The following is a 15870-nucleotide window of genomic DNA, read 5'->3' as shown; positions in this document are numbered from 1 at the left end:
TATTAAAGTACGTGGTTAACTAATTTCAGCCTGTTATTGGCCATCTTCAGAACTGGTTGGTGCTAGTCTTGGCACCTTTTGTTTGTGTTTTCTATGGGGGTGTGTTTGTGTAGTGTAATGTGGAGTCAAAGAATTGAGTTGTGTGTTGAGAATTTCATTTGGATGAGTTTTTGTTTGTCTATATACTTCATTTTGTTCTATTGCGTTTAGTTTCTGGCTTTTTGGTTGAATATGTAGAATTTCTGTGTATGTGTTTATGTCTCTGTAGGTGTGGTTAGCATTTGTGATGTGTTCTGCATATGTGGAAGTGTTTTGCAGTTTTGTAATGTCTGTGATGCGTTCTTTGTTACGTGTTTGAAATGATCTGCCTGTCTGTCCTATGTAGAAGTTGTTGCATTTGAGTTTGTATACGCCTATGTGGTTGTATTTGTTTGTTTGTGTTGTTTGTGTATTGAGATGTGTTTGTAGAGTATTATGGGTTCTTTATGCGATGTTGTAATTTAATTTCTTTAATGAGGTTGCAATCTTGTGTGTGTTTTTGTTTTTGTATATTAGTGTGATGTATTTTTTATGATCTTGTGTTTGTGTTGTATTCTTGTGATTATGTTTTGTCTTTCTTATTATGTTGTCTATTATGTTAGGGTTGTATCCGTTTTCTTGTGCTCTGTATTTGATTGTTGAGCTCTTCTTTGTAGTGTTGTTGGCTCATTGGTATGTTGAGTAGTCTGTGTACCATTGTTCGGTATGCAGCTTGTTCGTGTTGTGTTGGGTGATTATGCGTTGTGTATGTATGTGTGTTGTTGTTTTTTTTTTCTGTAGATTTTGAATGTGTGTTTGTTGTCGACTTTTGTTATTGTGATGTGTAGACAATTTATGGATTTGTTGCTCTAAATTTCTAATGAGTAGTGTAGCTTTGGGTGTATTTTGTTTATGTGTTGATGTAGGTTTTGAATCTGTTTTTTGTTTCCTTTGTATGTCATCTACGTATCTGTGCCAATATATGATGTTGTCTTCGTATTTGTTGTTGTATATACAGTCACGAAGCTTGAGTTCCGGGGGTGCTAGGAACAATAGACTGTGCCGGTACTATTTTGCATTTCTGTAATGAGGCGATATTGGCGATCCTAGTGGTTAGCAACTATCTATGGATACATATTTACTATGTATTGAGCTTCGTGACTGTATGTACTAGACTGTGTTAGCACTATACATCTGCGTCAGTATTCTCCTAGACTGCTTGGTATGAGGCCACTAACTTTCTTTTCTTTGGGATTTTCATGGACAATTTCTGACACCCCAGCCAACAGTACTGAAGAAGATAAAGATAAGAATTGGAGATATCTAGTCTGGTTTAGCTTTTTCTGTTGATAACTGTATTTTGAGCTGGTGGTGTATAGCATGCTGGTACACTAATTGGTGAAGTAAATATTACAGGCATGCTTTTAGATAATTGCTGACCATGTATGATATGTTTTCCACTCTTTCACACATAATTACGCTCTTACCTACTTTCATTTAATTTTGTCCGTTATTTATGGTCTGTGCTCTGGCATGCAGGTTCAGAGTGCAGACTCTTAACACTTCAAATGAACTTGCAACTGGGTATAATACATTATCATGCCTCCATGTTCTGCAGGAATGGAATTTATTGGATCTGCAAGTGACTGGGATAAAGGAAGAGTTTACAGATCATAGCTGTGATTTCACAACTGAGGTGACATTTGAAGGGACCCCAGAGCCATTTAACTTCCTCAAGATAAAGTGTGAAACTGAGGTAAGTACCACCCATAGGCTGAGCAGGCTGGTTCTTTCCGATGATTAAATTATATTTGTTCGTCATTAATACTAGGCGCATCCTGAAAGTAAGTTTCCCGATTTTTTCCCCTTGAAAGTAAACGTAATTAGCCGTGTCAGTTGCGTATGCGTAACAGATCTATGACGTATCAATCATATCCCAGCCGGACAGGTCCCACCTGGTGCCAGTAGCGTGGCAGCAGTGGTCCGAAATGGAAGCTCTTATTCCTTCTCCCGCCACCTGCGAGGTTCGGTGGGTGATAAAGTTCTTTAATGCACAAAGCATTGCGCCAATTGAAATTCATCGGCAGCTCTGTCAGGTCTATGGGTCGAACATCATGAGTAAGCAGATGGTGTGTCGCTGGTGTAGGCAGTTTTCCGAAGGTCGTCAAAGTGTCCATGATGAAGAGCGCAGTGGGCGACCGTCCCTCTTCAATGATGATCGTGTTGAGCTGGTGCGGCAGTGCATCATGGAGAACTGTCGCTTCACGATTACGGAGCTGAGCAGCCATTTTCCGCAGATATCGCGATCCTTGTTGCATGAGATTGTCACTAAGCACCTGCTGTTCAAAAAAGTGTGTGCCAGGTGGGTGCCGAAAAACCTGACTCCCGAACACAAAATGCAACGTTTAGGAGCAGCACTGACATTTCTGCAACGGTATCACGATGACGGCGACGAGTTCCTCGACAGGATCGTCACGGGCGATGAGACTTGGATTTCGCACTTCAACCCAGAAACCAAGCAGCAGTCAATGCATTGGCGGCTTAGTGGATCTCCGGTCAGGACGAAATTCAAACAGACGCTGTCGGTACGGAAAGTGATGTGCACGGTGTTCTGGGACAGGAAGGGCATTCTGCTCATTGACTTCCTTCCAAGAGGTGAAACAGTGAACGCTGACCGTTACTGTGAAACACTGCGAAAATTGCGACGTGCCATTCAAAACAAGAGACGTGGAATGCTTACTGCAGGTGTTGTGCTCCTCCATGACAATGCTTGTCCACATACGGCTCGGCGCACAGCAGCTGTTTTGACGGAATTTGGCTGGGAATTGTTTGATCAACCACCCTACAGTCCTGATCTTGCTCCCAGCGATTTTCACGTTTTCTTGCACCTCAAGAAATTTCTGTCCTCCGGTGAGCGTTTTGGCAACGACGAAGAGCTGAAGACGTCTGTCACATGCTGGTTCCATTCATAGGCGGCAGAGTTCTACGACAAAGGGATACAAAAGTTGATCCCACGATACGACAATTGTCTCAATTCTGATGGTGGCTATGTTGAAAAATAGCTGAAACATTGCTGTACCTGTTGCCAATAAATGTTTTCCTGAAGGTGTGTGTTCTTTTTTTTAAAAAAAAAAAAAAAAAAAGGGAAACTTACTTTCTGGATGCGCCTCGTATTTTCCCATGTACTGTTAATGAGATGTTTTAGTTGCAGCTTATCCTAAAGGTGAACTGTGACTTTGTTTTTCTTTTTAAATGCAAAGGAATTATTTTTATAAAGGCATACATATTATTTTGTTTGAAAGAGGACAAAATTGTCAGGTATATAGGAAAACAAGTTGAATCTAGGATGCAATTTCCTTCTGTTATTACAATTTTATTATCCTCTAACACTGTATGTTGTCCCATTAGTTACAATAGTTTAAGTGTAGAGATTACAGTGTGAATGTTCGTTGTACACACAGCCTTTTGTGTCTCAGATGGTTGACTGAGAACAGGACGTTACATTACGATGAGTTGCATGTTATGTATAGTTTTAGTTCGATGAAGTGCTTTACAGTTCAACAATGCATCTTTCTTTGCAAAGTGTATTTCAGATTTTATTTAGCTCACCATTATCGAAATGAGTGTATTCAAGACAGGCCCTTCAAGACATGGAATTGAACCACTTGTGAACAGTTTGGGCAACAGAAAAGACATGCAGACAGAAAGTATTAATTTATCAGATGTGCGCGTCATGTTTATGAGGTTATAGTCCAATCTTGCTTTTCATCTATAGTTCTAAGCTATAGAGGAAATGACATATAAACACCTCAAGTCGGAAAATCATTATTCAGGATTCAGAGTGGTTCTCTTAGGAATGTGTACATTGAGCATAATCATCTTGATTGAGAAAAGGTGCCATTAGGAACGTCTTCCTGAACAAATATCATTGGCGTACCTCCTCTTTGATCATGAGAAAGAATACAATATCACATGACAGTATTAATTTCTGTCTAAACTAGGTTCCCATATTTCTCGTAAATTTCATGACAAGAAAATATATCTGAGGACACATATGAGTCATTCCATGTCAAATCGAACACCTACAAAACATGACAACTTAGTATTTGCTCCGATTTTTTTTTATATATTCTATTGGTTAAATTAAGTAACCCATGAAATGGAATTGAAGCTACTGTACATTTTCATAAATACGGACTACCACATAATTTATTTATAAGAGACTGTGTAACACTGGAGAGTACATATTACTTATTGTCCCTCACATAGAAAACCACTTAAACCATTGGACCGTAAGACACTTCTACCTAGGTATTTTCGAGTTAATATCTTTTTTGAAAAGTTCTGTTCGATAGTTTATGAAAAAATCTTCTAATGCCATCATGACACAGTCATCTGTCTCAAAAATTTTCATGCCAAGATTCTAAGTTTTAAAACAAATAAAAATCATATACTGTACGGCAGGGTCAGGCAAGTAGGGAGATGTTAATGAGCTCAAATCTGGCATTATCGACAGGTAAATGTCAGAAAGAAAAGGAGAATCTATGACCAGTGTACTCCATCAGGTCCATTCACTTCAAATTTCCACTTCACTATTTGAAAATGAACTGGCAATGAAAACTGCTCAAATGTCGGCATAGTGATATCACAGTTGTAGTCCACACAATCTATCTTTTTATTAAAATTGTACGTAGATCTAATGAATTCTCTTCCTGGGCAACATGGGGCATAGTTGCCAAGAAGTAATTCATGTATAAATAATTTATAATAGTTTTAGTCATTCTTGTTATATAGGCAGTGTTTTAGTATGATTCCATAGCTCAGCTTTGTTATTGCATATGTTCAAAGGCTACTTTAAAGGAGTCAATATTATATTGTTGAGTTTGTGTTCTTGTTGTAAGAATTAATACATTCACCAGTAAGGGGATCTTTATCACATGAACTTTTTCAGAAATAAATTGTTTTTTTTTTTTTTAAGGAAACAGAAATGATCAGGTTTACCCTAATTTATTAGGTCATTTGAAAAAGGATGAAAGCGCAGGTACCCTGTTTAGAAAAAATGTTATGAAACTTGTTAACAAAGAACATCGATGGTGTCGAACAGCAACCTCATAACTAAAAAAAAAAAATGAGAAAAGTGAGATTTCACTTGTTTCCCGTCGAAGAAATTTTCCTGAATCTTCTACAATGTCGTCTTAAGTCAAGGCATGGATAGAAACTTCAGAAGATGAGATTTAAAAATCATCTTATGTCAGATATTTGTTCAGTTTGAAGATATTAAAATGTTTTTTGCTCACCTGTAATGTTAACATAATACATTTTCAATAACTGTAAAAGGTAATACTGTCTCATAGGAGCTTCAAACATTTCAGAATAATGTGTAATTTGTACAATAGTTACCGGTATTCCTAGTTTTCATTGTCATATTAATATAAAAAATATTATTATGCTAGTTTTCACTATTTCCAACATGAAACATCTAAATTATATATATATATATATATATATATATATATATATATACACACAGATACACATATGGCTGCAAAAGGGTATCTGTCACATACAGGGGGGAGAGCCATTAATCCTTCCCATTGAAGGCTTTAAGGAACCAACCTGAACAAATACCCAATGTCCCATCCCTATCTTCCCGTGGTGCAGCTGTTAGTAAGCATAATTTTACAAGCTGAACTAAAGGGAGGGGCTACTCATCAATTAGCACTGGTCAGTTTGATGAGTTAATGACTGAATTTGGTATAATTTTCCTCTATCCAATACCTAATTCCCTCTTTACCCTTTCCTATCCAGTCCTCTGACTGAACTCTTACTTTCTTCGACCCCGACAGAATTAGAGCATTCGAGACCTAGGGGTTGTTTTCACTTTCCTTCCTTCTTTTTCTACTTTTCTGTTCCTAGTGCCGACCTGCTATGGCACTAAAATCGTCCTCCAGTGGCTTAAGGAGGGAAAGCTGGTGATCAACAAGATCTCCCAGCTAGGTCCAATGGACCCGTCGACCAATAGCAGATGTGGTCCTCCAGACATTCTGGGGGTTGTGTGTGACTGAAGTAGCCACCAAAACGTTAAAATATGGTGTTCACTTAAATCGGCAACAACTTGCCATTTAATCTGTGCTTCAGTGGCTGGTCATGATAATATCTTTGAAAAATATTGGAGTGCAAGAGGTCAAATGACTTTATTGTCAAACGCCTGGCATTAGAAAACAACAACAACATATATACACACACACACACACACACACACATATATATATATATATATATATATATATATATATACGTTTTATGATTATGATTTATGATACAGTAGTTAAATACATTTGTACCTCCAAGTTCCTTAAAAGTCTTTTGTTAGTAAGTTAAATACAGTGATAATAAATTGGTGGTTGGGTGGCAAAAGTCCGTTAACTCCATAAAAGTTGTTTTCGAGAAAAATGCGGTCCACTAGTTCATCTAATTCTTCGCCATTATTTGTTTGTTATTTCAGGAAGAGTCATGTGATTTGAACACAGTAAAAGAGGAGCTGAAGCTGGAAATTACGGCAGAAGAGGATGAAATCTTGGCTGATAGGTAGGTAGAGTGTGTGGGTCCTTGCATAGTGCTTGCTTCAGTTAACTAATAACATTAGCAATATTATGTTACGACGTCGATTGTTCAAATTTACGACTCAAATAGTATACTTTGGGGGCTCAAATGTCACAACCACACTGTTCCGCCATTACTACTAGCACTTAGAGATGAGCTTAAACGATATTTTCAAGTATCTGTGACAACTGTCACTGTGACAATTAAATATCTGTGACTTTTATCGGTGATTTTGTCACACCGATATTTTATATCGTTAAGTAAGCACAATATGCATGAATTACATCGATATTTTGTCACACCGATAAAAATTAACAGGAAATATTAAAGAGCAATGAAATGTGAATATGATTTCTCGATTTCTTTACACACACACGACACATCAGTGATTTATATGGGAAAATCCAACAAATAAATTATATACATGTACCATTAACAAATAAATACTTACCTAACTAAACAGTAACATGTCGAAAGTTAACCTCATGTACCAAGAGGTTATATTGTAGATAATCATTTGATAATTTTTTTTAATGTAGTTGGGTATGGAGAAATTGAGCTTATGTGATTATTCTAATCGTTTTAAAAATTGTTCCTTTTTATTGTATATATAATGGATAAATTATTTTAAGTCGTGCATTAACATTATAATATTGAGTCATAGAATAAAAATTAACGAAACATACTGTAAATATTCGGAAAAATATTGGAAAATAATTACAAAACAAAACAGTTGATCAGACAGGATTTTACATAAGATAAAGTACTGGTAACCAATGGTATTATTATTATTATTATTATTATTATTATTTAAATCGTACCACCCGATTGCTGTTGTTTGCGCATGCGCAAACTCACTACATAGAGGAGAAAATATCAGTCACAGAGTACTGAATATGGAGCAGATTTCGATAGTGATATTTTGTCACAGATATTTCGCGTCATCAGTCACAGCTTTATCTGTAACAAAAAAATACCTGTGACAAAATATCAGTTTGTGAAATATCGGCCATCTCTACTAGCACTACCATTGCTGCTTTTTACTGTGCAATCCCACATGATTCTTGTCTTTCACCACGATCCCAATTGTAATGACAGAGTACAGAACGAGACAATTGTGATAGCAAGTTTTTAACTGTGAAAGAGGCTGGCGAACAACAATTTCTCTTCTCCTCATCGCAAAGATAACTATATAATATTCCATCTACATTCGAGGAATTATAAGTGAGACGAAAGAGAACCCGTAACACTCTCCTAAGGCCGTAATATAATATCCATAACTGCACACCGACTTTAAATGAAGACTAGTGGCTTGTGCAGCAAATGCTGCAAACTAAGTTCATTAGACATTCAAATAAAAATTTTCCAGATTTATTTTCAATGAAGGATACCAGACATTTTGGAAGTTATTTGCTTCCACACTAATGAAACATATTCCTTCTGAATAGTTTTTTATGCCAAATACTTTTTCTTGAACATATCCACCTTAGTTTTTGAGTTTCAACGCAAAAACGCAAGTAACAATGTCAGGACGATCAGTGGGTTTTTCATGTGGGAGTAAAGCAATAGCTATTTCAGGTTATTGTGGATTGTAGGTTTGTAGGCCTCTTATTTTATCAGTAAGCAATACCTTTTGGTCTTTCCTTAGAAACTATCTCGAGTCAATACTGAAGAGAATGACGCATATAAATATCTACACCACACATGGTCGACCTGGTTGGCGAGTTGGTATAGCGCTGGCCTTCTGTGCCCAAGGTTGCGGGTTCGATCCACGGCCAGGTCGATGGCATTTAAGTGTGCTTAAATGCGACAGGCTCATGTCAGTAGATTTACTGGCATGTAAAAGAACTCCTGCGGGACAAAATTCCGGCACATCCGGCGACGCTCATATAACCTCTGCAGTTGCGAGTGTCGTTAAATAAAACATAACATTTAACATTTTTCTACACCACACTGCCATTAAGTGTATGAAAAAGACCCAATCTCGCTTAATTAATAACTATAAAAATATTTGATTTTTATTAACAATATTATCTTACGTAAGTTTTGTAGCCGCCACTCAGTAAATTATAGAAAATATCAAGATCTAATTTAAGATATTCTCTACATCTACTTATATAACCCCAAAACGTTTCACTTTCATATCATTAATATAGGATTAATATGTATAATTAATGAAAAATAGTCACATCATGGCATTAACTATAATAATATTTCATTTCTAATGGTAATAATATTATCAAACCACCTCAAGTTTTGTATATTTTAATATCCAATACACAGCTTTACTCAGAAAATTACACACCGCAATATCGGTCCTGTAAATTAATTTTAGTATGTCTTGAAGTTTTTAATAACCAATTGAATCTAAATCTGTCAGCAATCCTGCAGGTCATGGTCTTCGTGTAATAGCCTATTGTTTATTGCATTGTGTGTTTTGTTTTATTCTGAAATGCAATAATTAGTTCTCAAAATTGACGAGAGATGGATTTTGGAAAATAGGGAAATTATGTAGGAAAACTAACGCTTCACTGAAAGTTGCTATTTTTCTGAAAATCCTTGGATGCCAAGCTTCAAAATGACTGGTCATTCATTAAAATACGTTCAGCCGTTTTCCCGTAATTTCCATTACCAGTTCAAATTATATATATATAGATAATGGGGTCTGCAGCATAAGCTGTAACAGTAGCACTGTCAGCCTGCAACATGGCCGAGCTCGACTACTGTAAGGTCTCCTCTCACTGTGTGATCCCTTACGCCTAAAAAAAGCTATGGGATTGGGGTTTGCTTTGTTGCTGACAGAGATGTATGTGCTGATGCTGCCAGTCCAAGACCCACATCTTTATCTCGAGTGAGTGCCCAGTTATCTGCTTTCTTGCTTTCACAAATAAACAATGACAGCTTTTTAAAGCTTTGTTTAAACATAACAGAATTATGCATTGCACCACGTCTCTATGTGTGCTTTCACATTTTGAAACTTAGTTAATTCCGATTGACCACGAAAATCGTCTGTAGCTGCATTTAGATTGGCAGCAGGCCATGATTGTTTGGCCAAACACCCGCATAGAATTGGAATATATCAGTCCCCTAACTGCTCACTGTGCATCTCAAACCAAGAAATGGATTCGGAACACCTCAAAATCTGTGCTTCAGTGGCTGACCATGATAATAACTTTGAAAAATATTGGAGTGCAAGAGGTCAAATGACTTTATTGTCAAATGCCTGGCATTAGAAAACAACAACAACATTTTGAAACTTAGATTGTGCTTTCCTTATTAGTTCCCAGTCTGAAGTTCATGCTTCAGATTCCTACTTGAATGAATAGTAAGTGCACTTCAGTTCTGTACATAAATACGAATTTATAAGATTCCTCCATTATTTGTTTTAGTATAGATTCCTTGCAATATATGGCTTTTATTGTCTTTCTTTCCACTAACTCGTGTGCTGTACATTGTTAGTAGAAATGTGATACAGTGTGGAAAATAAGAATATTATTGGGCTATAATTCTTACATTTCAGTTGAGATCTTTAACTCTTGATATCTTATGTCTGGATTTGTGTGATGGCTTGAAAATTAATTAATATTCACTCCAATTATTCCACACTTTCCCCAGCTCGTAATTTCACTATTTGATACACTGTCTTTTTTCCATTTGCAGTCTCCAAATGCTGGAGTAGTTGAGTTTCATACATACTACTCTTTTCTATTTATATTTAATAGTTTTATTGTAGGTATTTACTTGTACATATCTCCTTACTGAACGTCATTTCTTTCTGTATACAACTGTTCTTTATGGAGATTTCCTTCTTCCAGTGTCATTAAATTCTTCTTTGAATAGTGCGATATGATCTGTATTATGGTATTACGAATCTTATAATGTTAACTAGGAGTTGTGACAAGATATATTATATTTCAAATATACGTTGAAATTGAATATCTCTAATGTTATAGAACTATTTATAGGTTTTATCATCAGATTTGTATTAATCAGCTGATGAAAACATTCCATATTCCGTGCTCCATTTTATATTGTTAGTGAAGCAGTAAACATATTTTATCACTTGCAAAGTACACATATTGCCCACGTGCCTTTTTGTTTAATAATTTGGCTTTTTCTTTTTAATACCATGAATCTTCCAAGGCTTGTTCAATGTCAAACCACTTTCCATGTTGATGGTTTTCGAAGATATGTTAATTATGATGCCCTCTCTAATTACACAATCCCAGTTGTCACCACAGACTTGTAAGTAAAAAATGAAGTGCATGCAATCTACAGTGTGCTTTGAATTTTTCTTATGTTGGTTGGTTGCTAAGGCATGACTTGTTGGAGAACTTCCATTTGCCTTCATGCATCCAGTAGCATGAAGTTATGTCTAAATTTCTCTTATGTACAGTGTTGTCTACCTATGTAGCAGTAGCTTCAGCAACAGGTCGTTAGTGTCACAACGTTTCTGGCTTTATTTTTACAGCTGTGATAAAACAGAACTGAGCTTATTATTTTGGTGGCAATAGTGAGGGATGCGTGAATCACAGACCAGGTTCGACTGTGTAAGGGCACTCAAGTGATTAGTAATAAATCTTGCTTTAATACATAATATTGTGCCTGTTTAGTTAGTTTTAGAAAAGGTCATTATGTAGTCCTACTAGCATGGAATGATTTAACATTAAAATAATGTATTTAAACTCCATAATTTTTAAATTTTCTTAAAAGTATAATAAATCCATTTATAGCAATTATCATATACCGGTACTACTAGAGAAACGACCACTGAGACTGTCATGATGTGAAAAGTAAGTCAGTAATAGCTACTTTACAGTCTCGTGATATAGTGGTGGTAGTCTTACGTAGGTAGTGTGGCTGCGAAGGTTGAGTGGACATTTGCCTGCAACAAAACGTGACGCAATTTTTGAACAAAAACTTTGACCAAGAAAGCCAAAGCACATATCCCTTTATTTTTACACACTATTGCCTCCCTTGAATAGAAGTCCTCAATTGAAAGAAATGGAATTTCGAATATGCATGAAATTAAAAGAACTTTTTCGAGAGAACCTGGACCTGGATATGTTCATGAAGTTCATAAGGAAAGGAAATTCCAAACATAGCTTTGACATTGATATGTCCACCTTCTCTGTAAGGTGTTGGCCATTTAAAAGCATGTGTAATGGACTTCATACAGTAGTGAATGTATCCTGGTAACTTACGATGAATTTTCTAAACATATCATAACTATCACAGATGTTTAATAATCAGAGATTATTCTTTTTTTTTTTTTTATAACAATTCGATGAATCTAAGGGTAGGTATGTCGTGTAATGGCTGCGAGGTATGGTTTCACCTGGGATGTCAGAAAATCAAGAGAGACCAGATCATCGAAGAAACGTGGGTGTGCAGAGATTGCGGGACAAACAGCGCGAAGAACGAACTGGACACACTTCGGGACGAAATCAAGACATTACGTGGGAAACTGGAGCGGGTTAGATATGTGGCAGAACAAAATCCGGAACTGGAAGTGGAATGCTACCCAGGAATACGAGTAGACAAAATGAAAGACGTAATTGAGCAGCGCGAGAGAGGAGATCCTAAGAAAATCATACTACGTGTGGGGACGAATGACTTGAGAAGGAGGAGCGTGGACTACATCATGGTGGACTTGAATGATCTGGTGTCATCTATGAAGAAACGGTACCCGACGGCAGACATCATCATCAGAGGGATCATCAGGCATCGCGACATCAACTGGAGGAAGGTGGGATGGGCAAACAAAGCATTCAAGTGGGTTGCAGAGCAGATAGAAACACGGTACGTGGACGACAACTCGTGGCTGGACGACAGAGACTTCAGGAGGGACAGGGTGCACCTGAACCAGAGAGGGATGGCGGCGATGGGAGCTCTCTTTGCTAGGGTGGTGGCAACGACGAGAGAAGACAGGAGTCAGCAATGAAGATGGGACAACGTGGAGCCGAACAGCGACCAGGTGAGGACCAATCTGTTAAGGTTGCTACAGGTTAACTGCAGAAGTGTAGTAAATAAAATAACTGAATTTTGGAATTAGTAGTTATCTAAAATCCGGAGATAATTATAGGTACGGAGTCATGGCTTCACAGTAACTTATATGATGCGGAAATATGCAGGAATGATTATAGGATTTACAGAAGAGATAGAGATGCCAGGAGAGGGGGAGGAGTATTTGTTTGTATTAAAACAGGTATAGATAGCAGCTTGCTATGGTCACATGCAGAAGCAGAAATTATAGCAGTACAAATTAATAATAAATACGATGGTGAAAAGTTGGGATATAATAGCATGCTATAGGCCTCCGGACGAAACAAACTTATTTACTTTGAGTCACCTACAAGAAAATATGTCCTCAATATCATTAGAAAAGAAAGTCGCGTTAACAGGGGATTTAAATCTACCCGCAGCGAACTGAAATGGTCAGGTAGAGACAAACACCCTTTCACAAACCTTTGTTAATTACTCAGTATGGGAACAAGGATTTACACAAGTCACAAATAAACATACAAGGAACAATAACCTCTTAGATGTCTTCTTGATACGACCCTGGGATAGTTTTCATTTCTCACAAGTATTACCTGGAATCAGTGATCATAACAGTGTTCAACTCGAGCTAATCTGGCTTCCGACAAATACCCGAATAGATATCACTAAGAAAATATGGCAGTATAACAAAGCAGACATTAACGGTTTGCAAGGTTACCTTATAGATCAATATAACAAATTCTTAGACGAGGGCAAAAACATGGGTCAAGTATGGGAAAATTTTAAACGAATATTAACTGATACAAATATGTGCCATACAAAATAGTAAAAAGTAATTCAGACCCGGAATATTATACAAGATATGTCAGACAACTTAAGAAAAAGGCTAGGCGAGCGTATAACAAAAGAAATTAATGTGATCTCCGAAAATTACCAGAAATTCAAGGACCTTACGAAACAATTAGAAAGGGAAAAGAAAAAGGTAGAAGAGAACTACTTGCAAAATTTATTGAAAGAAGGCGAAAATAACTGGGGTAGGTTTTATAATTACATGCACAAAAGAAGGGGAAATCAGGAATCAGTACCAGTTTAGAGAGACACTAATGACCAAATAATTACAGGGGACAAACAAAAAGCAGATTTATTGAATTCAAAATTTATTTCTATTTTCAATAAAAAAGGATAGAGAGATTACAATCGATGAAAGTGAATGCACAGAGATGTTTGAAATAACGGCTAAAGATGTTCGGAACAAAATAAAAAGACTACAAAAACCGAAAATCACGAGGTCCAGACGATATTCCCACATATTATAAAGTTAGGAGTGAAGCCATGATATCGTACTTAATGCGAAATTTTAATATACCTATTAATAAATAATTGTAGTATCCCAGATGACTGGAAATTGGTTATCATAATCCCCACATAAATCAGGAGACAAATGCAATGCGAACAATTACAGACCAGTCAGTCTCACATCAGTTACCTGCAAAATAATGGAATATCTAATAACACAATATATTCGCAACATTTTAGAAAATAACGAATGGCCCAACAAAAATAAATCAACACAGCTTCAGACCAGGATACTCTTGTGAATGTCAAATCACATCCTTAATACAAGATATATCCGACGAAGTTAATGGGGGGGGGGGAAGAATAGATGGAGTTGTGATCGATTTCGCCAAAGCTTTCAACTTAGTGTCTCACAAAAAACTTTTAGAGAAACTAAGCAGGCTTCCAATAGAAAATCGAGTAGTAAGATGGATAAATAAATCCTTAAAGAACAGGACCCAAAAAGGTGAGACTAGAAAAAGAAATCTCGGAACTAGGAAATGTAACATCAGGTGTACCTCAAGGGGCGGTTCTTGCACCTCTATCGTTTCTTATATATATATATGTATATATACATATACATATCGTCGGTTTCTTGGTAAAAGTGACCAAGTCACATTCCAAGGCTTCCAAGCATTATGAAAATTTAAGACATAATTTTATATTAAAAACTAATAATATAGCACATTTACCTTCAAAATAACTTATTACTAACATCTAAAGAAGTACAGTTACCTTTGGATGGATCACTAAACCTTTAAATGGCCCTTTTCCAACAATTTTTCATTTTGGACTTGGTCACTTTTACCTAGAAACCGACGATATATACACATCGGTGCCACAAGTGAATACTTCTAATTACCTAGGTATATATTTAATTAACAAACTGGGTTGGGAGGAACAAGTCAGTAATACCACAAGGAAAGCCTGGAAGCACTACATTTCGCTATGTATATTCTGAAGAAATCTAACCGAAGGTCAAAAGAATTAGCATACAAAACCCTTATTCGCCCAATTATGGAATATGGAGAAGTAGGTTGGGATTTATACAGACAAAACCAAATCGATTCAATAGAAAAGGTTCAATGCAAGGCAGCAAAATATGTCAAAATGGGAAAGGGACATGGTGGGAATTTCTCAAATCAAGGCGACGAAAAACCAGACTGACCACATTGTTTAAGGCACAAATGAGACACAAAGCATGGACCGACATCAATGCTAGATTAGTGACACCATCATACTTAGGCAGGGCTGATCTTATTAGGAAGTTTAAATGCAGAACACAAAGACGTGGCAAAATTTTCCATTGTTAACTGCACAATAATAGACTGGAACAGCTTACCTGCTGCAATCTTTCAGGGTGGTCCTCTCAAAAGCACATTTAAGGAAAGGTTGAGAAGATTAGACTGAAGATGTAATTGTAGGTGCGGTGTAATTATCTAAGTCAGTAGTGTCAGAGTTGTAAGCTCCAAAACTGGTTGTGGAGCTAGATCGGAGCTAACTGGCTTATGTCTGTGGAAACATCGGAGCATGCAACCAGTCTAGTGGAGCGCTCCGTTTAGTCCCTGTCAGACATCGCTGATCTAAGTTGTGTCATGCAATTAATTAAGTTGATATGTAATTAATTAAGATGATATGTAATTAAGTTGATATGTAATTACTTAAGTTGGTAATAGTTGGGTGTAATAGAAGTACTTATAAGTTAGGTTTACTTTTGCTTATTGTAGGCGTTATTATAGCATAGTTTTTATTTATAGTCCTAGGTTTAGTCAATTTAGTTTATTTTATTTTTTTATTGCTGTAAGTATTGTAAATATTATTAATTTAATTATTGTAATATTATTATTGTATATCACTGCTACCAGGTGTATACCCAATTGTAGTATTAATAAATAAACACATACGTACGTA

General features: G+C 36.5%; 1 protein-coding gene across 1 annotated transcript in view; it reads left to right on the top strand.

Annotated features, from left to right (window-relative positions):
- The window catches only part of LOC138710231 (zinc finger protein 69 homolog), a 79793-nt gene that overhangs the window by 23962 nt on the left and 39961 nt on the right, over window positions 1–15870 (top strand). Inside the window, exons 3-4 of the transcript XR_011335186.1 lie at window positions 1637–1774; window positions 6524–6606. The gene's annotated coding sequence lies outside the window, so the exon portion shown is untranslated. The remainder of the gene's footprint in view (window positions 1–1636; window positions 1775–6523; window positions 6607–15870) is intronic.

Source organism: Periplaneta americana, chromosome 12, assembly GCF_040183065.1.
Source record: "Periplaneta americana isolate PAMFEO1 chromosome 12, P.americana_PAMFEO1_priV1, whole genome shotgun sequence".
Taxonomy (NCBI): domain Eukaryota; kingdom Metazoa; phylum Arthropoda; class Insecta; order Blattodea; family Blattidae; genus Periplaneta; species Periplaneta americana.
This window is presented reverse-complemented; position numbering and strand designations above follow the sequence as displayed.